The 21,591-nt window shown below is 45.4% G+C and overlaps 1 protein-coding gene across 1 annotated transcript in view; it reads right to left on the bottom strand.

The window, feature by feature from the left end:
- Positions 1-21,591, bottom strand: part of TPD52 (tumor protein D52) — a 305,089-nt gene that overhangs the window by 72,187 nt on the left and 211,311 nt on the right. The window lies entirely within an intron of this gene.

A 21,591-nucleotide genomic window follows, 5' to 3' on the forward strand; every position in this document is an offset into this window, starting at 1 on the left:
GCAGTAAGTAATCCATAGTGACAAACGTATGCCACAGTTCTGTACACATTGCTGTATTTTATTCATTTTAACGTGTCACAACTGCACCACACCTGAGCCACAAATGTCTGCCATCGCGTTTAGGAATTGTTGCCATAGACTTGAATGGGAGGTGTTGAAAGGCTTCAGACTCCTTCAGACTCTACATGAGGCTTTAATTTTGAAGCAACGCTAACAATTAATGTATTGATAATGTACACAGCACTGTGCATTTGCATAGGCATTTGAGGAGTGTTAAAAATGCCACTCAAAACATCTGCTTTGAATGCCAGTGTGAACTTAGCTTTAGAACACCAGAGTGCAAGAAAGGCAGAGAAAAAAGTAATGTTGGCCTGGAGACCCTTCGGACCTTCCCATGGTAGATCGGAACATGTAGAGAAGACAGTGTTTAGTAGAAGGAGAAATAATGATGGTTCCAAAGTGTCACACGTTCCCATTTTAAATGTTATTATCAAGCTTGTACAAGTGCCAATGGAGTGTACGTGTGTATAATACACAACAAAAAAAAAAAATATATTTATTTTTTATTTTTATCTATCAACTACAGGTGCAGTGTATGGTCCACAATGACTTATATTTTGAAAAAGAACACATGACCACAAGCGGTATGATACCCTATTCCAGCATACATGAACATCAGATAAGCTGTGAAAAGGTCAAACTGCTTTTCTTCTGACGCTGAAAACGGTAAAAGAATAATTATAACTGTATGCTATATCCATACACATTGTGGTTAGAGTTTTCCATATACATACAAAAATCTTTTAGCCCCGTTTCACTCATGAATGTTTGAATCTGGCACGTGTGCCCAACAGAAACCCGTGACGCTAACCTAAATCTCCACTTGGACAATTAAAACAACTGGTTAAAAAAAAAAAAAAAAAAAAAAAAAAAAAAAGACTGGCAAAAAACTCCACCAATAACTTTCTTGCAACAGAATAAGAGGTCTGTAGCAGAATCTGTCAAGCCAGAAATACAAGGGCCAACACTAGTATTTAAAAGTACAGGCTCCGAGTTTGTCAAACTCATCACTGCCTGACCACCTTAAAGTGGTTGTAAACCCTTACAAACCACTTTGACCTACAGGTAAGCCTAGATTAAGGCTTACCTGTAGGTCCAAGCAATATCTCCTAAACCTATATGGTTTAGGAGATATTTGCCCAAAAACGGGCACCGCTGTCTACGGCGCATGCGCCGTAGACAGCAGCGCGCAGGCGCACTGAACGCGGCAGTTCCAAGAATGGAGCTGCCGCATTTGTCGATTCCCGTGCGCATGCGCGGGAGTGACGTCATCGCGGCTTCGCCGAATGACAGCGGCGGAGCTGCGAGACGCCACCAGCAAGATGGATGCGGCGGACTACAGGGGACAGCGGCGACTTCGCTGGCTCCTGTGTCAGGTAAGTGACACATAATGGGCTACTATGCAATGCATAGTAGCCCATTATGATTTACCTTTGCCGGTAAACCCACCAGGGTTTACTTCCTCTTTAAAATCTGGCCTGTTAGTGGGTCCTGAGGACAGGAGTTGAGAGCCACTGGCCTAGGTGATCCATGTGGAAATTTGGCTTCCCTGTCTGCAACCTTATCCCCTTTTTGCGATTCGGCACTGCGTCGCTTTAACTGACAATTGCACGGTCGTGGGACTTGGCTGCCAAACAAAATTGGCGTCTTTTTTTTCCCCACAAAAAAACCAATAAAAAAATCGCAATTAGCGATTATTGATTGGTTTGCGCAAAAGTTATAGCGTTTACAAAATAGGGGATAGGTTTATCGCATTTTTATTAATATATATTCTTTTTTACTAGTAATGTCGGCAATTAGTGATTTTTATTGCGACTGCGACATTATGGCGGACACAGCGGACATTTTTGGGACCATTGTCATTTATACAGCAATCAGTGCTATTTAAATGCCCCGATTCCTGTGTAAATGACACTGGCAGTGAAGGAGTTAACCACTGGGGGGCAGTGTAGGCGTTATGTATGAGGTTGTGTGTGTTTTTTTTTTTTATTGTAGGGGGTGTGGCCTGGCATGTGACGTCCCTATAACAGGGAACAGACGATCAGTGACAGGCTCAGTAGGAAGCACAGGGAGAAGTTTGTTTACACAGACCTCTCCTTGTTCTTCAGCTCTGTGACCCGATCGCGGGACACCAGCGGAGATCGGGTCCGCTGGCCACATGGGCTACTGTCACCAAGCTCAGGACTGGGCTCCCGACCCACGGCTGGGCACTTAAGAAGCAACGTATAGGTGCGTGCTTGTGCCCAGCCCTACCATTCTGCCGACGTACATCGGCTGGAGGCGGTCCTTAAGTGGTTATGGGGCATATCGCAGCTCTCAGGTCTAAGGGGGCTGCAGGACCATTCACAGGGAGCAGTGGGAAGCCAGCTGTGAAGCTGCAAGGAGTCACGGTCGGCTTCCCACAATTAACACCGGGGACCTGAAGACCGGCAAAGAACCAGCCGAGGTGAGGATGGAGCTGGATCCCTAGGACAGGTGAGTGTCTGTTTATTAAGTCAGCAGCTACAATTTTTTGTAGTTGCTGACCTTTACTTTTTTGAAACCTGGCTAAAGCTCCTCTATAATGCTTGACCCAGAACAAGCATTCAGGCTGGGTTCACACTGCTGCGATGTGGGAACGCTGTGAATTCGCTGCGGGTTCCCACATCGCATGCCTCCCGGGGCCAGTTCACACTGCCCTATGAGAACTGCTGGGAGTGTCAGTGAAAAGTTAATGACACCCCCAGATCAGTTCGCAGATAGCAGTGCGATCTGCAAACTCGGACAGGAATCGGATCGCATGGTGTGAACACCCATGCGATCCGATTCTGCTGCGGACCAAAAAAAGGGTCCTGTGCGAGTTTGGACCGGATGCGATGCAAATTCAGCCATACTATCTGTATGGCTGAACTCGCATCGCACAGAGATCAGATGTGATTTGCACTGCAGTGTAGTGCGAATCATATCCGATCTCGTCACCGCAGCAGTGTGAACCCAGCCTTTACCACAAGCTCAGAACCTCCCAACCTGCATATCTGTCCCAGGTCCGTAACTCACCATTGTATGCATGTATAATACACAGCTATAAAAAATAAAAATAAAAAAAAAAGTGATATTTTTATCAATTACAGGTGCAGTGAGAGACCCTTCGGACCTTCCCACGGTAGATCGGAACATGTAGGGAAGACAGTGTTTAGTAGAAGGAGAAATAATGATGGTTCCAAAGTGTCACACGTTCCCATTTTCAATGTTATTATCAAGCTTGTACAAGTGCCAATGGATTGTACGTATGTATAATACACAGATTAAAAAAAAAAAAAAGATTTTTTTTTATCAACTACAGGTGCAGTGTATGGTCCACAATGACTTATATTTTGCAAAAGCACACATGACCACAAGTGGTATGACACCCTATTTCAATGAATAGCAAAGCATGGACAAAAATAAAATCCAAGAGCTTATATTCTAAAAGCAAATCTACAGTAATGACTTCCATATTTAAAATTGACTGACTGCCTTTAAAAGCAAAGCTCTTGCACCATTGCACAGGCAGCGCTACTGACAAAGCCGGTCTCATGAAGCCTTGCTCTTTTAAGTCCGGTCTGATGTCAATGGATGCAGCTGTGACTAGATGGCTGTTTGCTGTACTGTGGGTCCCAGTTTAGATATAATAGGATGACAATATATTAAGTATTATAGTGATCACTGTGGCCTCTTCCATCCCCTCTCCCCCTGCACGCATTCCCTTGCTCCTAACTTCGACCCTGGGAACATTGCAGGCACAGACTTAGGTCAATAAGAAACACTGGCCAGCACAATAGGCCTCGCCTCAAACAGTGCTGTTGACAGACACCAGCACAAAGCAAGTGAATAGAGTCCCCCTCAGTTCTCACACAGAGCGAAGAATGAGTCAGTGTACTGCCGCTTTGCTGCCCTGTTTGTACAGTGTATACAGCTTTTGTCCTCCGTCACTGTTTCCAGCTCAATGGGGGCAAGAGAGCCGGGGAAGTGCAGGCGGAAGAATGACTCCTCCTCACTCCTGTACTGTGTGTCAATTGCTGAAAAGAACGGCTCAACCCAAAGCTTAAAGTTAATGGTAAAAGTTTACTGGCGGTCGTTTAAGTAAATAAATCACAGGGAAATGGAGATGAAGGAAGTGAGAGACATCATTCGCACAGGGATACAGAAAATCCTTCAACTGTCCTTTTATCAAGACCTAAATCATTCAGGATTTCCCAGAAGAGTCTGCAATGCTGGCCACACACATCTGACAGTCATTTCATTTGATTGAAACTTTCACATATAACCATGCATGAATGCATTCATTCCTTATAAAGCCACGTGACTTTTTGCTAAAGTGATTTTAACAAAAAATAAAAAAATATAAATTTTTCCCACGCACTATTAAAAACAAATGAGTGTATTTTATAGGACTGAACAGGCACACATATAACAAACACGCAATAGGATCATCAATTACCAACTGCATAGGACTGAAATGTAACCACATGCTAAAATGATTGGATGATTACATTAAAAAAAAAAAAAAAAATGATCAAAATGTCAAAAACGTTACAGATGAGAAGATGGACCCCGTCTAAAAGGGGCAGATTAGGTTTTCCAATCAGCAGGGGATCTGTGAGCGGATTTCCTGCTTATTGGAGCAGAGCGGGCAAATGACACATCCATGCCCGCTCAGTTTCTACGGAGTCGGCGCTTCTCTATGGGGGACTGGCAGTAAATGGAGAGGAGATAAGGGCGCTCTGATGGAGGTGGATTGCTGGTCAGAGGGATGATAGTGATGAAGTGGCACTTCTGGCAGCACTTTGGTTAGAGAAGAAACAACTTTGAAGATATAAATAAGGAAAAGAAAGGCGACTCGAAGTGCAGTATGCAAAATTTAATAACGTGCACAAAGGGTTAAAAGCACTTACAAGATTCTTGAATGTTAAAAGACATGATAAAATTAGGAGTCCTCATCTGTGGCATGTGTCCATCTTTGGCATGGTGGTAGAGAGCAGTGTAGAGCCGTCCAGCAGCTGTAAAGCGTTCTCATACGTGTTGGAGAGAGGAGGCAGCAGGGAGCCTGTATTCATTGTGGGACTCATGAGGCTGATGGTGTCAGTGGAGAGAAGGGGGCAGTAATGCATTTCAGAGCATGTACGGCTCCTTCGTCGGAGCTGAGGTCTGACAAAGGAGCCGCACATGCTCCGAAACGCATTACCGCTCCCTTACCTCCACGGACACCATCAGCCTCATGTATCCCGCAGTGAATACAGGCTTCCGGGAGTAAATGGACTCCACTGTCCCTTTACACCTGGCTACCTCTGATCCATCTAAATAGAAGAGGAAAGAGTCCTCTTTGCTTTTTGTTTTCTTTAGTAGACCCAATCAGACCCAGAGATAGGCGGGGGTAAATGGACACAAGTCTGTTTACACCTGCCTGTGCATAGGAATGCATTGACCTTCCAATCAGGTCCACCAAAAAACTGACAGGGAGACCTGATCAGAATCCTCATCTAAAAAGGGGCCTTAAGGTGAAATGTTTCTACTCAAATGATTACTAAAGATTGGGTCAAATCATATTGAAAAAGAAAAGAATTCTGATGCGGTCATTGTATACAGAGGTATGCACAGCCCAAAGCTCAAACATATGTGTGTATATGAATGATAAAACAATGGTGCAGCTGTTGGCACTATAAATCAAACTTGTAGAATTCAACATAAAAGTCAATAGATCTGACTCATAAGTAAATCGCAAACTTATTAAAGTCCCAAAGTGACAATCCCAACACCATAAATAAATTGATTCTTCTGGTTTAAGAATTTTTCAAATAAAAACTTCACCACGAGTGCTCAGGAGGTAGATGGCATTTCACCAGAGGTGATTGAACATTTAAGGTAGGTCAAAAATGTGCTTTATAGAATAAACCAATGACATGCTGGATACAACATCTCTCCGCTGTGGGACCTCCTTCGTCAGAAACCCGGGAAATGGGAATAGATTCCACCAAAGACACACAAAAAAAAAAAAAAAAAAGGAGGGCCCTTATGGTGTAGTAGGTTTTTTATAAAAAATTGGTTTAAAAAAAAAAAAAAAAAAATACAAAAACGTTGCACTCGCATGCAACTGTGCCAATCCTGGCACCAAGGCGTCTACGGCATGTGCAGATGTATATATCAGACTCACGGCGGCGTGTGATCCACACCTCTTTCTGGATATAATAGTTGTACTGGATGTCACATAAGGTACCCGGAAATTACGTTATCTCTGCTTCCCAGCGAGTTTGGGGTAGAGGAACTTGACTTGCATCCCGACTAAGGATGAGCTCAGGCGTGTTCGCAAACTGCACATGCAGAGCCCATCAGGAAGTCGGCATTGCGGAGTGCTAATCACAAGCAGTGAGAGATTGTCCCGATGCGCGGCTGCAGAGATCGGAAAACATCTCACTGCCTGCGATTGGCACTGTGCAGTGCAGTCTTCCTGGCGGGCTCTGCATGTGCAGGTTACGAACACGCCTGAGCTCATCCTTCATCCTGATCTCAACCAGATAGAACACCTTTGGGATGAATTAGAGCTCAGACTGCAAGCCAGGCCCCCTCTCCAACATCAGTGCCTGACCTCACAAATGCACTTCTGGAAGAATGGTCAAACATTGCCATAGACACACTCCTAAACCTTGTGGACAACCTTCCCAGAAGAGCTGAAGCTGTTATAGTTGTAAAGGATGGGCCAACTCAATATTGAACCGTATGGACAGGGATACCATTAACTAGTTGCCACCCGCCCTACCATCATATGACAGCGGTCCAGAACAGACGCTCTCATGTCCATGCGCCGTGTTGCTGGAGCACTGCATGTCCCCGATCTCTGTAAAGAGCCACGTCCGCGGCCAATCTATATAGCCATCACATGTAAACACAGAGATGCCGGTAATCGGCGCTCCTTGCCTCACACTGACAGTGTGTGGTGAGGAGAGACGATCAGCAGCATCTCCACACAGGGGGACATCTACAAATCACCAATCAGTGCCCATTAGCGATGCCAGTCAGTGCTGGTCATCAGTGCCACCTATCAGTGCTGCTCATCACTGCTGTCAATCAATGCTCAGTGCCACCTATCAATGCCCATCAGTACCACCTATCTGTGCCACCTATCAGTGCCCACAAGTGCCATCTATCAGTGCAACATATTAGTGCCTCCTCATCAGTGCCCATAAGTTCCCCATCAATGTCCACCAGTTCAGCCTATCAGTGCCCATTAGTGCCACCTCATCAGCGCAGGAGAAAAAAAATTACTTAGTTACAAAATTTACTGGCAGAAACCAAGTAAAAGAAAAAAATTTCCCCCAAATTTTTGGTCTTTTTTTGTAAAAAATTAAAAACCCAGCAGTGATTAAATACCAAAGCCGGTGTTCTATTAAAAAAGCCAATTCATTCAGATCTTCAATTAAGTCACTTCCGGTTACTGTAAAGCATCAGTAATTGGAGATTTAGAGGAGTTGTTGTTTTGACATAACACCGGCAAGTGCGTACACTCCAGTACACAGTGGCCAAGGAGAAAAAAAAAAAAAGTTGTCGCCACCCTGGAGGTGGCCATGTTGTTGGATAGTAACAATGTCCGCTTAGAATATTGTGTACCGGAGTATACACGCTTTCTAGTGTTGTGTAAAAACAGCAACTTGTTTAAATCTCCAAATACTGATGCGTCACAGTAACCGGATGTGACGTGATTGGAGATCTCGATAAATTGCCTATTTTGACAGAACTCCGGGCTTAGCTTTGATCGAATCGCCACTATGGTAGCTGGTAGATCTGACATCACTTACAGTTTATATGGCTGTCAACTGCCATTTAAATTTTTTTTTTTTTTAATCGAAAGCATTCAAAAACACAGATCTTGGTGTTTTGAATGTTTTTAAGGGCAGGGGATTTGGGGACTTCTAGATCCAGATCTCTCCATAAAGAGTACCCGTCACATGCCTATTGCTGTCAGAAGGATGTTTACATTCCTTCTGACAGCAATAAAAGCGCTAAAAAAAAAAAAAATAAGTTAATAGCGCCAGAGCCGATGTGTGTGGCTGGCAGCCACAATACCCGCCAGCCACGTGCTATCGCTTCACAGAGAGGCAGAATCGCTGCCTGTGTAGCGATCGCTCTATACTACCAGTCAGTCCCCTACCCCCTCGAGCCCCCTCCTCTGGGCCCCCCCCCCCCCCCGACGATGATCTTGGCTCCTCCTCTTCTCGGTGTGCCCCCTACAGGAAGCAGCTTCCTATGGGGGTGGACCTACGGATTTGCTCCTGAGCCAGGCTGTGTGCATCAATAGACAAACACAGTGTGGCTTAGCCCCGCCCTTCACTCCCTCCTCACAGGGTTTGATTAACAGTAGCAGCAGCCAATGGCTCTCGCTGCTGCCTATGTGTTCCTGTGAGGACAGCAAGAGAGAGCAACACTTGGGCACAGTGCTGGATGATAGGACTCAGGTATTTATGGAGGTGAAAGGTTGATACAGATACAGGGCATTTTTATCTTCATGCAGGGAATGCATGAAGGTAAAAAATGTCCTGCCTTTAGAACCACTCTAACAAATATGAGAAAATGTTCAAATAATAAAATATTCTTTTTCATCTTCTTCATCTTCCCTTAAAGTAGGCAAAAAATAGTGAAATAAGGAAGGCACGCATCATAGCAGACCAATGTGAGTGCAGCATTATCTCAAATAGCAGTGCAGAGATCACTTGCCAACATGAAGGAGCCAATAGCCATTTAGGTATAATTAATGGCAATATCATTTTTAGCCAATATTTATTTGCAGACAATGTAAGGTTTGGGCCGTGTGACCCATGTTATGGGATATTCCACAGGGAGCCCTAATTTCACTTTCCAAACCAATAACCATTCCTCAGTTTTAAATGTAACATGTGGTTAAAGAGAGCAATACCAGACAGTCCACAGAAGCCCAAGAGGAGCCACCACAGGACAGAAAGAGTTAACCCATTCTCCGAAGGCATTAATGAGGATTTCTAAAGGAAAAGCGGCCTGGCAGACACCATGGCACCATCCATATTGTTTGGGCAAAGAAGATGCTGAGTGAATTATAAAGTTATAAATACTGTACTCTGAAGAACAACTTTCCCTAACCTCAATGCTCTGCATACTGAATCCTGAAACAGACTGCAGAATGATACCAGGCTGTCTCTTCAGTTGCGTCTTCCAAAACACAAAGAGCCAGAAGTCTGCTGCTGACTGCATTTTAGACATCTAAACCATACGTAAAAATGTTGGCTTGAATGTCAAATCCTGCATTAGCGATTATTAAAGAAAACACAAATCAGTACCCTGTGGCCAGTTGGTTAGAGGTTGCTTCAAACCTTTCTGCCCCCTAATTCAAGTTATCCAGAAGTCAGGTTTTACTTAGAAGTGGAGGCTGGTGGGCTGAGACAGCTCCTGGCTTCTCATTTGTCTTGGGCACTCTAAGAGGGCTTTCACAACAGCCGCCCCGGGCGTCGGCGGTAAAGCGGCGCTATTTTTAGCGACGCTTTTCCATAGTTTTAGCAGCGCTATTCCCCCTGCTAGCAGCAAAAAAAAAGGAGTTAAGTCCGCCCGCAAAATGCAGACGGAGTGGAGTTTTATCTGGCAGTATCGCAGCACTACCCCATTGATTTCAATGGTGAGCAGCGGTGAGATCACCGCTCCAAAGAAGCTGCTGGCTGGACTTTTTCTGACGCACTGCTAGCGCAGCACTCCATTGTGAAAGCCGAGTGAATGGAGCCGCTTTTTTCACGCACTATACAGGCGCCATTTTTAGCGATGTAGCATCTGAAAAACGCTAGCAGTGTGAAAGGGGTCTAATAGCAAATCCCGCAATTCCTAGATCTGTTCTCATCTGCCTGGGTGTGTTAGGCCTTATACACCTTTGCATGTTCCAACACCACTTCTTGTATTTTCCACAATATAGGGGGCCCAGTCACAACAGCCTGCACGTGTTATGCTCTATATAGCGCATGTGTAGCGACATGCATTGTTAAGGGTGGTGTGATGCACTGTTACAACACATCATACTGGATGACATTTCATTAAACTCTCTGCACTGCAGAATTTTGCAATATGCTGTAACATGCATAGAGGTTCGGTAAGGTGAAACGTGCTGCATAAAGATACAAACATGTTGCTTTTTTTTTACAAAAAGCACACAACTGCACATGTATGGTTGTGAACAGCGCACATATAAAACAACCGTTTTTGATGTGTTCTTGCATTCATCCTGCGTCGTTCTATGTAGAACAATGTAATTCAATGGACGTGGCATAGACAAGCCGTAAAACAAAATCGAACAGGGAGTGTGGGAAACCATCATAATGACGGCAGCAGCAGTGCAAATCCAGGCATCAAAGGCAGAGCTCCTGAGGCAGCAAACATCTTTCTCTTAGTAGAGGTTTCATGTTGGGGTTAGACAGACCAGGGCCTTAGTTAGTCTGCATGCCAAAAATTGCTGGTAGCCAACCATTCTAAAATCTCTACTGGCTGTTGCCAAGAGAAGCAAGAGTTTGTGAAAATGGGGGTGGGGGGGAGAGCCTCACTACTTTGAGATTACACTAGCTTGGCCCTCATGCACACAAACAATTAGTAGGTCCTGTGTGCTGATGTTGTTAAATCCCCAATGCTTTCTGGGGGCTGTGGAACCGCATATCCTCGTTTTCCCATTGCATAGTTTGCTGGAAAGGGTGCATAGCAGTGTGCAGAGGATTCATCCAGAATTAGTAGTGTGGAAACATATGTCACGTACAGCAATGCAAGTTAATAGCTGTAGACGATTATGCTCGATTAAATCCCCCTGTACTAGTCCCTAGTTCTTAGTACTTATGTGCTAGAGATACATGGGGAATACAGAGCAGTTGAAATTTCAAAGAAAGACACCCCTGCAATAGACTGGAGCATCTCTCTTACCCACTGGGCCACTCTACATTCCCCAGGAATGTTTTTAGGACAATGACATCAAGCAGTGATCCGGAAGACAGAGGCAAGTTAAGCATAACTCTAACCTTTTCTGTACAAGTTCCTTTTGCACATACATTTTTTTCCCCCTTCATTACACGGGGTGTCTTCACATTATAAGCAGACCTTGCAATGTACTGAGAGGTCTGCATTTAATGAGCTTTGTTAAATGTAGTATAAGTAGTATAAGTATCTGAATGTGACTTGGTACCTGAATGTGAAGAATGTGCATTAGGAGTCTAGGAGCAAATTAATTCATGTGCAGATGAGAAGCGTACTGATAGGAGGGGAAAGCAGAGTAGCAGAGCCGAGCTCATTATTGTGATGCCTCTCCTATTACTGTCCATTCACAGGCAGGTCTAGTACAGCCTGAATTGGGTTGAATGATGTAGCCAGTGATGGCGAACCTTGGAACCCCAAATGTTTTGGAACTACATTTCCCATGATGCTCAAATGCACTGCAGAGTGGATGAGCATTATGGGAAATGTAGTTCCAAAACATCTGGGTTCGCCATCACCGATGTAGGCCATCAGACTGAGGACATCAGAAAATAAATACTGTAAAAAGGACATCTTGAAAGAGGGAAAAAAAAGCTGCCTTTTAATGGGATATTCATTTTTATCTTGTGAAGTGGTAGTAAACTCTCATTTGTGATTTAAACCTACAGGTAAGCTTATAATAAGGCTTACCTGTAGGTAAAATAAATATCTCCTAAACATGCACCATTTCGGAGATATTCAAGTAAGCAGCAGCTGTGTGCCGTGGCCAAACCTCTGCGTGCGTGCGTGGGAGTGATGTCACCGTGGCTTGTCCAGCTAGGCAGCCGGAGTCCCCGAACCTGGAACGAAGCCAGAGAAAGATAGAATCGCTTGCAGAGGTGACAGCGCGCAGCTGGAGGGCTTCGTTTCAAGGTAATTTGTTTTATTATTTGCATACTAGCACATTCTGATATCGCCATGCAGGAGGAAGTTTTTTTTTTACCCCACAAGACTTTACTACCGCTTTAATGGGATAATCATTTTTATCTCTTTATTGTTTACTGGAATTCTGCTTTAGGACAAAACATACAACTCAAATGCCACAGTGCAAGAAACAAAGATGAAGTAGTTAATCCAATAAATGCATTCTTGTAATTTACCAATCTTAGGGTTCAAAGCCTCCCTCCCGAGTAGAATTTACTAACATTTCCTTTGTTCCTCCACTGCCAAATACAAAGAAAATACCCAGTACTCAGAGCTACACAATCACGTGAAATGGGACTCCCTCGTGTTTCTTGTTTGAGATACAGTTAGTGTTTAAGTTCACTTTAAAAAAAATAAAAAGAATCATCATAATAATAACAATAACAAAAATAATAAAATAAATCTTTTTGCACGTAAAAAAAAAAAAAAAAAAAAAAAAAGTGCATTTATTTTTTATTGGGAACCTAAAAAGCACTGCACCTATGATCAGCAGATTTTGGGTGCTATGCAGAGCTCTTGCTCCTGTTTGTAAGCTGTGTGCTTGTACCTCCTATGAGCATTCAGTTACAAACTGACAGGAACTTTCAATGAACTACCACAGTATGAGTGAATGAGTGAATGAGTGAAGCGGCTGGGTGGGCGTAGCGCTGCATGGCCAGGTCTATCTTGATCTGTGGCAGCAGACAGGGGAAGAAGATCCCCGGTCTGCTGTCACAACAGGGATCAGGGGGGCACGAGGGACATGAGGGCAGCTGCAGCACTAACATGTAACACCCAGAATACAGATGTAACATGTTAGTAAAAGGTAAACTTATTCTTTAAAGCTGAGCTAAAAGGCACTATACTTACTTCCTTTTTAACAGTCTTGTGGTGGTCTGCTGGCATCTACACTGGCTGGTACAGGATGACATAACTTCTGCACATGAGCAGGAGCCACTCATCCCGGCACACAGGGACCGTACCAGCAATCTAAGCTAAGCTGTACATACGAAGCTCAGTTTACATGCCACAGAAGACTGCTCGCACTCTTTAGTTAAAATGCCTTCAGCTCCGCTTTAATGGCTGGTCCACCACGGTCATACAAAAAGTAAAGGGTAGGTGAGGATCTGACGCTGGGGATGAGAGCAATGAAGTATGCATGTTGCTTAGTCCTGCATGTGTAAAGCACCGGTTTGCTTTATAAAATTCATAACATCTATAAAAGCCATCAAAAAATCATAAAAATGTGGCACCTGTCATAAAGCAACCCTTTATCGCACACGTGTGCTGGAAAAATAACTCGTTAAGACAGGGCAGCCAAAGTTGAAACCCTGTAAACAAACCAGAAAACAAGCAGGCGACAGACGCTCTAATCAGGAACATGTTCTATTCTGTTAGGAAACTCGGGAAAGAATCAGTCAGGGTTCAGCCTGCTGTCAGCAACCTCTCAGGAAAAATTAACTTGAAGAATCAGTGTCACGGGTTTCACAACAAACAAGCCTCCGGAGGATTACAGCGCTGCCTGTTGCAGAACGGCTGCTTTGTACCTTGGCACACAATACAAAGGGTGAGAAGGAAAAGTGCCATAGGACTCGCTGGAGACGTGCAGCAGCTGCGGTATGTGCTAACCAACATAGGTAGCTCCGTCTCAAAAAACCTGAGCCAAAGATGTATTAACCGATGTCAATATTAAATGTACACAGTCCGTGCTGAAAGATCCTGTGCGCTATTCATTTAGCAACGCTGTGCAGTGCAAAAATAACTTTCCTGCATGCTGATTGCCATACAGTGAAAGTGTAGATGCCCTCCTCCTAACCTTACAACAAAACTCGGCTTTAAAGTGAACCTGTTCTCCATTTAAAGTATATGTAAAGGCTAAACTTTTTGCTTTGGAAAGAGTTTTGGATTTTGATACACTAATGCTGCGTACATACGATCAGACTATCCGGCGGACTTAGCCTGGCGGACAAACCGCCGTAAAGTTCGCCGGACTGTCCGAACGAGCAGACCTGCCCACACGCGGGACTTTTCCGGCGGACATAGGACATGACTATCCGCCATACTTTTGAAATGAACGGACTTGCCCACACACGGAGGAAAGTCCGTTCATTTTGAGCGCGGCTCCAGGTAGCCGGGACTAGCGAAGGAAGTCAATGTCGCCGCCCCCACCCTATGTGAATGAGTATGGGGTACAATGTACCCCTACCCATTCACCTGTGAAAAAAATTGCCAGAGGATGCTGGGACTGTGACATCATAATGGGTGGGGACACCACCCGGTGTTGTCCCTATATAAGTCGCCACGCAACACGTCCCTGTCATTACAGCCAGAGACTGCGACGAGTCAACATCTCAAGAAGAGAAGAGGAGAAGAAAAGGCGGAGAAGACAGCGGTGACAGAAGACCGGGCCACCGCCAGTAAAAGAGCTGGAAGAAGGAGCGGAGGCCCGGGAAGAAGAACCGAAGAGGGGGACAAGACCCCCGAAGTCGGAAAAAGACCCCCGGACAGCAGCGGCGACGAAAAAGAAAGCCGGGCTCCTCCGCTAGTAAAAGCGGAGGAGTCCGGCGAGAAGACCCCCGAAAACAGAAGACCCCAGGAGCTGTGCAATAAATTATTTTTAACTCGTGTGTTGTTTTTATTTACATTTTTTCCCCAGGTGAATGCGTAGGGGTACATTGTACCCCATACTCATTCACATAGGGTGGGGGGCCGGTATCCGGGGGCCCTCTTATTAAAGGGGGCTCCCGGCCGAGCGGACATAGCTTTACTGCAGGAGACTCACCTCACGGTAGAGGATTTACAACGGCTACGTAAATTATGGGTGGGTGAGGTCTATGGCTCGCCTGCCACTGGACGTAAGGCTGGTGTAGCCATCCTAATACATAAACGTCTCCCGCACGAAATAGTATCTGTTAAAGCTGACAATGAGGGTCGTAAGGTGACAGTACAGTTGATCATTGACTCAACCCCCATGGCCATCACTAATATTTACGCACCTAACTCTCCGAGTTCGCCATTCTACCAGGATGTCATTCAATGGATTTTAGCCTTCCCTGACTCACAGCATCTGGTTGGAGGAGACTTCAACTCGGTGATGTCCGTCATAACTGACCGTTCTAAGACTGGCACCGGTAGTGGGACTGCACTGACTTCTACTGCACCCAAACCTACTCCATTAGCCCAAGCCCTGTCTTCCATAAGCTTCACTGATATATGGCGCTTACAACACCCTACGAGCCAAGAATATACCTTTTTCTCTCCTCCGCACCAGTCTTTCTCACGCATCGATTATTTCTTTGCATCACCCGCATTGACGCCATTCATTAGAGATTCAGAAATTCTAGATGCCAGGATATCGGATCACAGTCCGGTAGTAGTGCAGTTATCACTCACAGGTACCCTTCGAGGGCCGAAGTTATGGAGGTTTCCCTCCTATTTGGCTGACAGCCCGGACTTTCAAGACATGCTTAGGACTGCATGGACTGACTACTCGACCACGAATAGCGCGCACGTCTCGGATCCTAATCTTTTTTGGGACACGGGTAAAGCTTTCATGAGAGGCAGAATATTATCATACACTGCGCAACTGAAAAAACACAATCGACGCCAGTATGAGGCCTCTAGTAGAGTGCTTAAAGCAGCTCATGAGCGCCTGCTCACACACCGCACGCCGAAACACATTCAGGACTGGACCCAAGCCAAAAGGGAATTTGACCTTTGGGCTGAGCAACAGGAGTTGTCTCAACTGGCATACTCCAAACTATACTTTCATAGATACGGGAACAAATCAGGCAAACTCCTTGCGAAATTATGCGCGGGACCCAGGAAAACCACTCGCATCCATTCTATGCGAGATTTAGACGGCTCAGTTACATCAGACGCGGATAGAATTAATGCCATTCTTACCAACTACTACTCTAATTTATACAAAGCTGACTTAACTAATATAGATATGGCCGACGCTTTTTTGTCCTCCGTTAATCTACCGACCATACAGGATGACCACCTTACTGAACTCAATGCCCCCATTACTCTCGAAGAGGTCAAACGCACTATATCGATCATGTCCGCGGGCAAGGCGCCTGGTCCGGATGGCTATTCGGTGGAATTTTACAAATCTACAGTGGAATACTTGCCGGATACCCTCCAGACTGTTTATGCGGGCATGTGGCAGGGAGGTCCTTATTTGCCCACGGGTTCGCATGCTCACATAAAACTGATCTCCAAAAAAGGCAAGGATCCCACTATGCCTGGCTCCTATCGGCCAATTTCACTTATAAATGTAGACGTGAAAATTTTATCTAAAATAATTGCCGCTAGACTAGCCAAATTTCTCCCTTCGCTGCTCCACTCGGCCCAATCAGGATTTGTGTCTGGACGTTCTGCTACCCTTAACATTCGCAAAGTCCTTCTAGCCCTTCACTATGCCAAAAATCACCCCACACAAGACGTAGCCATAATCTCTCTAGACGCGGAAAAAGCATTCGATAACGTGAGTCTACCTTGGCTGTTCAGGGTGCTAGAGCAATTTGGCTTTCGGGGCCCCGTCCTGCAATTTTTACGCCTGATGTATTTGTCCCCCACAGCACGGTTGGTTACCCCAGATTCCATGTCTGACTTCATACCTCTATCCAAGGGAACCAGACAGGGGTGCCCACTGTCACCACTACTGTTTAACTTGGCGATTGAACCTCTCTCTCGCTGGCTCAACTCGGAGGCTGGGATCAGTGGTCTACCGATAGGTCAGCACACACTGCGATCCGCTCTTTTTGCGGACGATGTCCTGTTGTTCACCACTGATCCCACTTCGGATTTTGACAAGCTGCAAAAAACCCTTGCCACCTTTCGGGAATGCTCGGGGTTTCGAGTTAATTTTGACAAGAGTGAAATATTACCCCTGAACCCCAGGATGTCCCATAAATGGATACATTACTCCCCGTTCACTATAGCCAAACATCACATCACATATCTCGGTATACACATTGGACGGGAACCGACGTCGTTATACGGGTTGAATTACCCTCCACTTATTTCCAAAATAGTGCAGGAATTAGATCTATGGACAGCTTTGCCTATATCACTCTTCGGGAGATGCCATTTGTTTAAAATGATATCATTTGCTAGACTGCTATACCCCATGCAAACTATACCCCTTCTGCTGAAACACACTGATGTCCAGAAAATTTACAAGGCACTGTCGGCCTTTTTGTGGTCTCGTAAAAGAGCACGTATAGCTCTCCGCAAACTGTGCCTCCCGAAGACTGATGGCGGGGCAGGGGTACCTAACCTTCGCTTTTATAACCTTGCATGCCTCCTACGTCAGGGTCTAGATTGGTTGTCAGGCAACTCTAGGTACTGCAATGTTAGACTGGAAGAGGCTATGACGGCACCATATTCATTGGCAGCAATTCTTCACTCCAAAATACAGGCTTTACCGTCTCATCTGAAATCTAACCTGCTGATTAGGGATACTGTTGTTGCCTGGAGGGAGATCCGCAAACTACTGGGATTGCCAACATCCGTGTCAAGTTATCTTCCTATTCAGGGGAATCCCATGTTTTTACCGTCCACGCTACATGTTATCTTTGAGCAGTGGAGAATAAAGGGTCTTACATCTACCAAAGCTGTCTTTAACACTGGTTCTCGCAAGTTTAAATCATTTGCAGTCCTATCTCGGGAATTTTCGCTTCCACCGACCCATCTTTTTTACTATTATCAGCTGATTGACTACTTGGGCTCCCTTTGCGGTCCGCAAACGGACCCCTTTCAGAAGTCTTTCATCGATACGGCGGTGGCCTCTGGAGACTACTCGATCACCAATCTTTACTCTCACCTCATTCAACATCAGGCTGACAAATATCATCTCACTCCATTCCGGCAGTGGGCGACCCTTCTGCAAGACGAAGATATTCCAGATAAATTATTGGAGGGATACAGACGGGTACGGAAACTTACCCTTTCTGAAACATGGCGTGAGACGCAATTTAAGCTGCTTCACAGAGCGTACTATCCTGTATACATAGATAAGGATAATGGCAATTTGAAAATTTGTCCTTGGTGTTCTGAGCCTCACCCAACGTTGTTGCATCGTCTTTGGGTCTGTCCTACCATTGATACCTACTGGACTGATGTTACTGACTATATTAGCTCTGTCTCTCACCAACGGATTCCGAGAGAGATTACACTATGCCTATTTGGTTATATTCCTCAAACTGCTCCGCCGGGGGATCAGAGTTGGACCCCAGTTTCAAAATGGGCCCAACTGAGCCTCCTTGTTGCCCGCAGAACCATAATGCAAACATGGATCTCCAAGACACCACCTTCACTATCAATGGTTCAAAAGGCCATTGAATCGCTTTTCTACATGGAGAGACTGGACACCATTACCAGAAATCCTAAACCCACCCGCCACTTTTTTGCGAGGTGGCGCAATTACATGGAAACCACGCTGTCCCACTCAGATCTTCAGGGGGCCATGCAACCGTTTCGCTACACGGAATGGTACCTCCGACACGACCTAACAGATTCTTTGGGTAGACTTAAATTACTTTCAAGCGGAGACCCGGCTATCTTCAAGCCTCCTTGAGGACTTCAACTTTCTACTGTGCTGATATTTGTTTTATTTTGACTATTTTCTATCATCTGTCTCACTTTCTATAACTGTATGTCTTCCAAGGGTTACTCTGTTAACATGTTGAACTGGTGTACGGGTATTGTCAGCTGCTTTATTGTGTAGATTTTTTTTGTTTCTGTCAAACAATCTGGTTATTTAATGTGATCTTTGTTTGTTTGTAAAACCGAATAAACATTTTTCAAAAAAAAAAAAAAAAGGGGGCTCCCGGATTCCGATTAGCCCCCTGCCCGCAGACCCCGACAACAAATGGCCAGGGTTGTCGGGAAGAGGCCCTTGTCCTCATCAACATGGGGACAAGGTGCTTTGGGATGGGGGGGCGCGCGGCCCCCCTTCCCCAAAGCACCCCCCATGTTGAGGGCACGCGGCCTGGTACGGATCGGGGGGGGGGCTCATCCCCACCCCCTTTCCTGACCGGCCGGGTTGCGTACTCGGATAAGGGTCTGATATGGACCTGAGGGGGGGGGGGGGGGAGGATCCCCACACCGTTTTTTCGGTGTAGGGCTTCCCCTTTAAATCCATACCAGGCAACGGGCCAGCGACAAAGGCGGCGACATTGACTTCCTTCGCTAGTTCCGGCTACCTGGAGCCGCGCTCAAAATGTCTCTGTGCGGGAAAAGTCCGTTCATTTCAAGAGTACGATGGACTAGCACACACACGGCCGTATTGTCCGCCGGACTGAGTCTGGCAAACAAATTTTGAGTCAAAACTACTTTCTAAGTCCGCCGGACTTTTGGGTAAAAAAGTCAGCCGAAGCCTACACACGGGGCGGATTGTCCGGCGGCCTTGAGATAGTTTGATCGTGTGTACGCGGCATAAGATTTTAACCACCTTCAGACCGGAACATTTTGCTGGTAAATGACCAGAGGTCTTTTTACAATTTGGCACTGCGCTGCTTTAACTGGTAATTGCGCGGTCATGCAATGTTGTACCCAAACAAAATTTGCGTCCTTTTCTTCCCACAAATAGAGCTTTCTTTTGATGGTATTTGATTGCCTCTGCGATTTTTATTTTTTGCGATATAAACGTAAAAAGACCGCAAATTTTGAAAAAAAATGATATTTTCTACTTTTTGTTATTAGAAAAATCCAATAAACTCAATTTTAGTCATACATTTAGGCCAAAATGTATTCAGCCACATGTCTTTGGTAAAAAAAAGTCAATAATTGTATATTTATTGGTTTGCGCAAAAGTTGTCACATCTACAAACTAAGGTACGTTTTCTGGAATTTACGCAGCTTTTAGTTTACGACTGCCTATCTCATTTCTTGAGGTGCTAAAATGGCAGGGCAGTACAAAACCCCCCCAAATGACCCCATTTTGGAAAGTAGACACCCTGAGGAAATTGATAAGTGGCATGTTGAGCCCATTGAATATTTAATTTTTTTGCCTCAAGCGATTGAATAATGACAAAAAAAAATTTTTTTTTTTTTTTTTTTTACACAAAGTTGTCACTAAATGATATATTGCTCACACATGCTATGGGCATATGTGAAATGACACCCCAAAATAAATTCTGCTGCTTCTCCTGAGTACGGGGATACCACATATGTGGGACTTTTTGGGAGCCTAGCCGCGTACGGGGCCCCGAAAACCAAGCACCGCCTTCAGGCTTTCTAAGGGCGTACATTTTTGATTTCACGCCTCACTACCTATTACAGTTTTGAAGGCCATAAAATGCCAAGATGGCACAAAACCCCCACAAATGACCCCATTTTAGAAAGTAGACACCCCAAGCTATTTGCTGAGAGGCATGTTGAGTCCATGAAATATTTTATATTTTGCCACAAGTTGCGGGAAAATTACAAACTTTTTTTTTTTTTTTTTCACAAAGTTGTCACTAAATGATATATTGCTCACGCATGCCATGGGCATATGTGAAATGACACCCCAAAATAAATTCTGCTGCTTCTCCTGAGTACGGGGATACCACATATGTGGGACTTTTTGGGAGCCTAGCCGCGTACGGGGCCCCGAAAACCAAGCACCGCCTTCAGGCTTTCTAAGGGCGTTACAGTTTTGAAGGCCATAAAATGCCAAGATGGCACAAACCCCCCCCAAATGACCCCATTTTGGAAAGTAGACACCCCTAAATTTAGGGGTACACTAGTGAGACTAGGTAATAAATGGCGGGTGCCCTGAAACTATAAAAAAAATAACTAACCAATCAGCGTCACCTGTAACAGTTATATGGTGATCACTGGTGAAAGGGTTAACTAGGGGGCAATCAGGGGGCTTTATGCGGTAGTATATGGGGGTCCCTGGCGCTATAAAAAGCTGCGGCGAACCTAAATACCTACCTGCCTAACTAGCGTCACCTGTGACACTAATACAGCGATCAGAAAAACGATCGCTTATTAGGCTGGGTTCACACTGGAGCGATGCGGGAACGCCACGAATCCACGGCGGGTTCCCGCATCGCATGCCTCCCGGCGGCAGTTCACACTGCCCTATGCGAACTGCTGGGAGTGTCAGTGAAATGTTAATGACACCCCCAGATCAGTTTGCATATCGCAGTGCGATCTGCAAACTCGGATCGCATGGTGTGAACACCCATGCGATCCGATTCTGCTGCGGGCCAAAAAAGGGTCCCGTGCGAATTTGCGGCGGGTGCGGCGAATGGCTGAACTCGAATCGCACAGAGATCGGATGTGATTTGCACTGCAGTGCGGTGCGAATCACATTCGTTCTCATAAACCGCTGCAATGTGAACCCTGCCTTAGTGACACTGGCGACGGGGGGTGATCACGGGGTTAAACCTTTATTGGGGGGGTTAGGGGGGCACATTAGACCTAAAGGGGGGCTAACCCTAACTGCCCTAACAGTTATTACAGTCACAAATGACACCAATGCAAAAAAAAAAAAAAAAAAAGCAATTGGTGTCACTGTGACTGGGGGGGCAGGGGTAATTGGGGGGTGATCGGGGGGTAAAGGGGGGGTGTGAGTGTGCCTGGCATGTTCTGTGTAGTGTAGTGCTTGTG

Source organism: Lithobates pipiens, unplaced genomic scaffold (genome assembly GCF_037356315.1).
Source record: "Lithobates pipiens isolate NorthernLeopardFrog02 unplaced genomic scaffold, aLitPip1_a1.2 Scaffold_19, whole genome shotgun sequence".
Classification (NCBI taxonomy): Eukaryota; Metazoa; Chordata; class Amphibia; order Anura; family Ranidae; genus Lithobates; species Lithobates pipiens.